This window comes from Solanum tuberosum, unplaced genomic scaffold (genome assembly GCF_000226075.1).
Source record: "Solanum tuberosum cultivar DM 1-3 516 R44 unplaced genomic scaffold, SolTub_3.0 scf00059, whole genome shotgun sequence".
Taxonomy (NCBI): domain Eukaryota; kingdom Viridiplantae; phylum Streptophyta; class Magnoliopsida; order Solanales; family Solanaceae; genus Solanum; species Solanum tuberosum.
Window position 1 is genome coordinate 1,193,993 of NW_006238983.1, and position 8,459 is coordinate 1,202,451.

The 8,459-nt window shown below is 33.4% G+C and overlaps 1 long non-coding RNA gene across 1 annotated transcript; it reads left to right on the forward strand.

Annotated features, from left to right (window-relative positions):
* The first annotated feature begins 2,613 nt into the window (after nt 1–2,613).
* On the forward strand, nt 2,614–3,027 carry LOC107060094 (uncharacterized). Its single transcript, XR_001473143.1, has 3 exons — nt 2,614–2,625; nt 2,689–2,781; nt 2,857–3,027. It is a non-coding gene; the product is annotated as an uncharacterized lncRNA (long non-coding RNA).
* The last annotated feature ends 5,432 nt before the right edge of the window (nt 3,028–8,459 follow it).

Genomic DNA, 8,459 nt, shown 5'->3' on the forward strand with positions numbered 1-8,459 from the left:
GTCATTTTGGTGCTCCCAAGTTATGGCATACTAGTCTTCTCCATGGGACTCTATGAAAAAGTCCTGATATTTCCATATATAGCTTCTGAATGAAATTTTTTTTGCATAGAAAGATAGTGATCATAGTCATAACCTGCCGATCCAAAGGACTTTTTTCGTTTATATGCTAGTGATGCTTCAATAGTTCAATTAATATTAGAAAGAACAGTGAAATCTTATTAATAAATAATGTGAGTGAGATTTTCCAGATTGATGATTTATGAAATTTTTAGATTTTTCTTTAGTTGTCAACGGTTGGTGCTTTTATATTAACTAATTTTGTTAAACTAATGGATTTTATGTCTTATGGACATTCTAACATTACTTATTGTGTTTTGATAGTGTTCTGCCAGTCAATGGCACCAGGTGGACGTGTCTTTAAGCAAGCTATACTTACAGGGGAAACTATTCAAGATACTCAATCACTGGATGAATTAAATAACCCTACTCCTCTTGTTAATACAGGTAATACATTTTATTATGTTGATTAGGATTAAACTATTTAGTTATTGGCCAAGTTGAATATTTTACTAAATGGATAGGTATTGTGATCTACACCTTTGGAACTCAATGATATTTATGTAATATGTGAAGCTTATAATCAATAGACATGATATGAATGATGGAAGTAAGATGAAAATAGATATCCCAGTTGGTAAAGGCCAACTAAACCAGTTCAATCGGCAAAATTATCCAATGAGTTAGGGATAATTGCTCGAAATTTTATTTCGCTTCCAAACAAGTGGAAGGAACTCACAAGAGAGGACAGAGATGCAGCACTAATTAGATGTCATGTAAGAATTCTATACTCTTATAAATTTATACATGGTTGTGATTATATTTAGTTTCATTTATAATTCTCCTATGCATGAAATGACTAAAGAGTTTACAAAGTCCAAAAGACTGACATAAGAGTCTAAGGGGGGATAAACTATCCTAACTATATTAAGTTAAAATATTGAAGTTGATATTCCATCAAAGCACCTTATGTTTCTGTCCTTCCACACACACCAAAAAAATACAAGTAGGAATCATTTTTCAAACTTGTTTGATGGATTTATCAAACTTTTCCAAAGAGTTTTCAACTAATGTTGGCATCCTTAAACTAGCAGTCATGACCCAACTAAAATAAAAAATAGCAACAAATAAATTTAAAAAATACAACAGTCTGTTAGTCTCAGAAGCTTGTTGGCACGTAAAGCATCTATCGACTTTTGTCATGCCCCTTCTCCTAAAGGTTGTCCTGAGTGACACTGCCCTCATGAGATGAAGTATTTGACCTTGGGAGGGGCTTTGGTATGCCAAATAAGCTTCCAAGGCCACTTCTCTATCATATAATTGTGAGGACATCATAACGAATACCATTCTTTCATTGTGTATCGTCCATTTGTCATCATATCCCATTGGATTCTCTATGGGTTGTGATCATTAAGGCAGCAACAATCCAGATTGGATAGTAATTGTAGCAAACTATCTAGTTACCGGTCTTGGAAATTCAATTTTGAACAATGGTGCCCTGGCATTATTTTTTTGTTCTGGGAGATAATAGTGTCTGAATTAGAGGCTATTGAGAAGAGAGTAGGAAAGTTACTTTGTAGAGTAGTGTTCCTTGACCTATTTTTCCTTCCTAATTTTTTTTGAGAATTAGTACTATTGTATTCTTCAGCATTAGGACTGCTGGCTACCACCAAAAACATGTTACAGGGGAGTGAGATTCAAATCTAAACTTTACATAGTACCTAGGAAATCAACCAACTCCTCTACTTCCTATATACAGTTCTGTTTACACCATTTTAATGTGAATGTCGTTATCTTCTTTTGTAGCTGCATTGCTGGTTTATAAATATCCCATAGCTTTGCTATGCTCTTCTATGGACCAACACCATATGGAGATATGAATACATTAGTGGACCAATGTGATAGTATTTTAGGTTTTGCAAAAACCGCTTCTTTCCAGAGAGCACCCGTCTTCATTGTTGAACCTCCATAGCCATTTCATTAGAAGGGCTCTATTATGTCCTGCTATGTTTCTAATACCTAAGCTTCCAAGATATTCAGAAAGAGTGATGTGGAGCCACATGATATGATGAAATTTTTGATTTTTTCTATTTCCTTTTCATAGAAAGTGTCTCCTTAACTTATCAAATTGTAACATTACCTCACTGGGAATAGGAAATAGTGACTTTAGGTATGTAGATAGGCTGTTAAGAGCAACGTTTATCAGTGCAAAGAATTTTTTTGAACTGCAATCTATGCCTTTCTAAGGAAACTTCACTTTGAAGCTAATTAGTATGTTAGTAGCTTTGATGATTATTATTTTAATATGAAAGGGATTTTGATCGTTTTGTATGTTTCTTACAAAAACAAATAATTAGGAGAGGTTTGAGATTAATTTGGACGAGCATTACGTGAAAGATAGTTGTGAGGATATTCTGAAAAACAGAAGCCGACAATGGCGCTACAAGTTAAAACAATTGTTTGAAAGTGCACGCTCAGAAGAAGAAGCTCGTAAAATTGAAGTGCCAGAGTTGACCCCAGAAAATTGGAATAGACTTTGTGACATGTGGATCGATACCAAAACATAAGGTAATTTAAATTCATGTTATTCTCGTTATTATTAAAGTTATGATATTTATATTTTCTTTGTAGAAACAATGCGACATAAACAAGGTCGATCGAACTAAGCTTAAATCTAATCATTTCATGGGATCAAAAGCATTTGTAGCAGCTCGTGCTGAACTTGTAAGTTATACTGTTTTTATTTTATTTTACTAATAAAACTTCAGTACTATTTCAATTGTTTTTCTTATTTCATAGGGTGAAAATGAACCTGAAAAAGTAGAGCCTGACAGAATCGAGTTCTACAAGCATACTCATTACAATAGTAAGAAAGGATGGTCATCTTTAGAGGCTGAGACTCACTATGTAAGGATGGTTATCCAACGCGTTTGTTCGATTAATGTTCTTCTGAAGTTGTGTCTTCTCCTTTAAATAGTATTTATATTTTATGCAGACAACATGAAAGAATTGAAAGATCTATATACTTCGGGAGAGGCTTCCATGACTACTGATGAAATTGTGGATACCGTACTTGGTACAAAGTCGGGGTACATAAGAGGACTTGGTTATGGTCCAAAACCTAATACTACAAGAGCTACACAAAGGAAAATGGCAGAGTTAGAGGACTCCCTCAGAAAAGCGAAACAGGAAGCTGCTAGTGCCCAAAATAATTTACAGAATCGATTAAATGTTGCTGAAACTGTGGTAGAAAACCATCATACTCAGATACAAGACCAACAGTCTCAAATACAAGATCAGCAATCTCAAATAGAAGCATTAAACTCTCAATTGAATACTATTGTTGCACGCCAAGAGGAAATGTTTAGGAAAATGCAGTGTTTTGCTCGCTCATCGCCTTCTAACAGGTTAGAAGTAACACAAACTTATGTGATAATTTTTGCTTACTTTTTTTTATGAAATATATAATATGTAGCATTTAGTATCTAACTTTGCATACTTTCTTTATGATGCTAACAGTAGAAGGTAGACTTCCATGAGAATGCCAACTTTAGGTATATTTTTATTCGCCAATGTAAAGTCCAGTTTCAAAAGTTATAGTTTATATCAATTATTTTACTTATATTATATTAATACGTTAATACCTTAGCTCAAGAAAAAAAGTTAGTATTGAACATGCCATATACTTTACGCCCTAGGTGCGTCCTAATCTTACTGGACATAGTGTAGAAGAGGCTATCATACCTTATAGAGGGGAAACATTGCAAGTAGCTAAGTAGAGATAAAGAGAAGATTCCTCCTTTTTACACTACTTTATAGATTTTCAGACCATGGAAATAGAATATCAATATTGTAGAGCTGCAATTTTTATCCTTCTCAGTCTCTTACTCCTTGCTTTGGGTGTATCTAGTCACTTAGTGATGATATAGTTTGGTTTTCCTTAATTCTTAATTGCAAAGCTTTGTATTCTTAGGGAAATCAGTAGCACATAGAACCAACATTTTTACAGTTGGGAGATATTCCAAAAGGTTTCTAATATCTTAGCCATAGAATTGGCAGGAAGTTGTTCATATGCTTACTGGAATACTTTTGTACTCTACTAGTAGTGCAGTAGTCCTTTAGATGTATGATTGGTAGTGCTAGATATATAATTCAGTATAGCTGTTGGAAGTAAAATCATGATTAGAATTTAGAATAGAATAAAATTGTGTGTTAATCTTTGTTAATGTTGTAATACCATTGGTGCTAAATGGTTTAATTCAAACCTCACATGAAAAATAACTTAAAACTCATATGACATGTGTAGTTTTAGTGTAGAAAGAGAAAACATACTAGTAGAAGTGTGAAGGAGCCATACATTATTTCCAATATCATTGGCATAGCATTCTGTCTTCTTCCTCTCATTCAACATTCTGAGTTTGACTTGCTCTTCTTTTGTTAACGAATCCTTAATTCACCTTCTCTTCTTATAGCTTCTTTCTTGCACTTACTACTAACTTCCATTTTTTTTTCATTCTTTCATGGATCTAAAAGGAAAAGTCAATCTTATTCTTATGGGTTGATCAAAACTGCTGCGAAAATACAATCTTTTAACTATTTTTTAGACTCTTTTGAGTTACCATTAATATACTGCTTAGTTTTGTTTGAAAGATGGGTACAAATAGTAAATACCAAATGGTGTTGAATGAATTTATGGTAAGATGATCATATATTGAGAACCTATGTTGCTCGGAATCTCTAGAAATGTTATTACAGATGTATCGAATCTTCCAAATATGCATTACTTTTGGAGGATCGGACATTTTTGAAGAGTTCGAGTGTCATAGCAAGAACTTTACTTTTTGAAGAGTTTGGAATTTATGGTAAAATGAGCTTATCCTAAGAACTTTTCTTTTGCCGAAGTCATTCTTGATGTTTAAAATTTGATAGGACTAATTACATTTCTCTGGACAAAAGATCCAGCAAAGTGAAAGATCTATTGTATAATAATTGATAGCCATTATATATTTTTCTATCCCATCAAGTCTGCACACCAAATTTAAAGCAGATGATATGAAAAAGAAAAGAAGATCAATAAACTATCTCATGAATTTGTTTGGAACAACTTTACATTAAACTTCATCCTAGTCTGCCCACTTTGATTTGAAAGAGTATGTTTTTGCATCTGTTGTTGAAAAGTTACGACTTGTTTGGAGACTTTGCCCCTAGGTTTATCGTTTAGCGGTAACATAGAGCTTGCTCCTGTTTCTAGTGATTTAATGATCGTAGACCACCTTGTTAGATAGGGGCTTAGGTCTGAAAATTCAGTATGATCTTAACCAGCAGGTACAAGGAGATACTGAAGCTAAATTTGTTCCAATTTGTGTTAAGTTTGTCCTTAATAAAATGTTGGCATACCGCGATCCTGCACCATTTTATTTTCCTAAAGGAAAAGGCGTTGAGGATCTCCCTGATGCTTTGATTGCCCTTTCAATGTGGCTCTCTGAAAAAGAGTAAGATTACTATGACAACATGTTTGAGCAGACTAGTTTCACTGGTGCAGTTCACTATTTCCCTAATGCCTTGAGCCATCCATTTTCACAGTATCCATTACCAACAACTGTCTTGCTAGGTGTATATTGCCACTAATCAGTCCCCTTTATACATACACTTTTCACCCATTTTACTCAAAGGTTATTAGCATGTTGGCTGTATTCCATAGATACTTTGCCACTGCATCTGCATTCCATATCATACAATCAGTGATCCCCTTTAAAGTTGTCATGTTTTCCTTCATTTTGGGCTATTGTATGCTCCGGTGTTGTCACACATTCCCCTTAGATTCTTGTTATTGTTAAAGTTGATATTACTCCATAGAGTTGTCTTGGAGGTGTGTTACTTTGTGAAGGCAAAGTCAACTAGTTAATTACCAGATAATGTGGTAGTCGACAGGTTTGGACAAAAAGATATCAGCAGGAATGTCTCTCTTATTGCAAGATAGAAGAATAAAAATTTCATTCTTTGAATTATGAGCAGTGAGTTTAGAAGCTTAAACATTTCATACAGTTAAAATATGTTAAGTCTAAGCCCTGAAACAAATAGAGAGTTTTATCATAGCAAATGTATAGCTAATATATAGCTTCACATTCTATATGATTTATTTTTGCAATGGTCATAAAATAGGACATTACAACATATGAAAAATGATATTGTGTTACAGATTCTACTTTTTATTAACTCTTATGAATTTCTTTTCTCTCTTTTACACAGGTATAAAAGGTGAGAATTGAATCAAGACTAATGCAAGACAAGTATCACCATATTATTGATACTTTGGAAGAAATTTCTACTTTTCTGTCTTGGTTTAGGAGTAATATTTCTTCTGTTTCAGTTAGATTTTCTTGTTATTGGACATATTTTTCTTTAGTTCATGGAGCTTGTTAAAGTACCTTAAGATATTTTAGTTGTTTTTAATTGTAATGGATATATTTCATTATTATCTAGCATGTTTTATTATTTAATTTTAATTTATGCAATTCTATAATTTAAAAAATTTCACTAATATAAAATAATTAAATGTCATCAATGAATGCAATTAGTGACAAACTATTTTGTCATTAAAGGTAACATTTAGCGACGACTAAATCAAGCTTTTTAAGGCAAAATATTTTTGTCACAAAATAAATAAATTTGACATAAATTGACTACATTTAGTGACAAAAATATATTTGTCCCACTATCCTTTTTTTATTGAATACGAATTAATTTTTTATTTTATGACAATTATAATTGCCACTAATTATGATAATTTATAGTGACAATATGTGTTGTCGGTAAAAACAATACTTTTACTGACAAAATGAATAGATTTAACCACAAAATTATTACCCTTTTTAGAATAATAAATTTGTCCCTAATTTTTACATTTAAGGATAAAAAATTTTTTGTCTATAAAAAGTAGTCATTAGTAACGAAATTACATTTGTTCAACTACGAAATACATATAACTTTAGAGACAATTGATGTCGTCACTGTTTGAACTAATTAATTAGCAACAATACAATTTTGTCGGTAATAATAACCTTTTTAGTGACAAAAGATACTATTAACCACAAACAAATTATACTTTTTATGACAAATAAATTTGTTACAAATAATTATTCATTTGGCGATGATTCTTCTTTTTGTAGTTAATATAATACTTTTAGCGACGAAGCACTAAATCGTATTTGAATAATTTTAGAGACGCACATTTAGGGACGACTGCTTGACGAATTTTTTTTCGTCACACAAGATTTTTAGTGACGAAATATGATTTATTAATGACAAAATTATTTGTCCTTGATAATCACATTTGTTGTAGTGAGAGCTAAGACATGGAATGAGTCCGGGTAGCAGAAGTGTAATGCCAACTGGTTAACTTTCCAACATAAACAAAAGGGACCTGCTCCATCATCTGCTGGTGCACCTGCACCAAGAAACAAATGTGAGTTCCACATTCAGAATTTCAGAGCTAGACCTGCAGAGTCTCAAGGTAGTGTGGCACAATGAGGTAATAGGACTCCTGCATGTGCTAAGTGTGGTAGGAGCCACTCAGAGGTGTGTTGTGATAGCTCACTGGTTTCTTCAAGTATGGTCAGAATTGTAATTTTATGAAAGAGTGTCCTAAGAACAGACAAGGTAATGGTAATGGGGGAAATAGAGTCCAATCTTCTTCAATAGCTCCACCAGACAGAGCTGCATCTAGAGGAGCTACTTCAAGGGCAGGCGGAGGAGGAAACCGTCCGTATGCTATCACTAGTTGCCAAGAGAAAGAGGATTCGCCATATGTTGTCATTGGTATTATCCAAATCTTTAATTTTGATGTATATGCTTTGCTAGATTAGGGAGCGAGTTTATCATTTATGACTCCTTATGTTGCGATGAATTTTGATGTTCTTCCTGAGAAACTTCTTGAGCCCTTCAGTGTTTCTACACCTGTTGGTGAGTCTATTCTAGCAGAGAGAGTCTATCGTGATTGTACTAATTCCATCAATCACAAGAGCACCATGGATGATTTGTTGAGTTAGACGTGGTACATTTTGATGTCATTCTAGGTATGGACTGATTTCATACCGGTTATGCCTCAGTTGATTGTAGAACTCGAGTTGTTAAGTTCTAGTTTCCTAATGAGCCAAGTATAGAGTGGAAGAATAGTTCAGCAGTGCCTAAGGGTCGTTTTAGTTCATACCTTAAGGCGAGAAAGTTAGTTTCCAAGTAGTGTGTCTATTACTTAGTCCGAGTTAATGACTTTAGTATTGAGATACCTCTTTTTCAGTCATTTCCAGTAGTAAAAGAGATTCCAGAAGTCTTTCTAGCTGATCTTTTCAGAGTCCCTCCTGAGAGAGAAATAGACTTTGGTATAGATATTCTTCCTGATACTC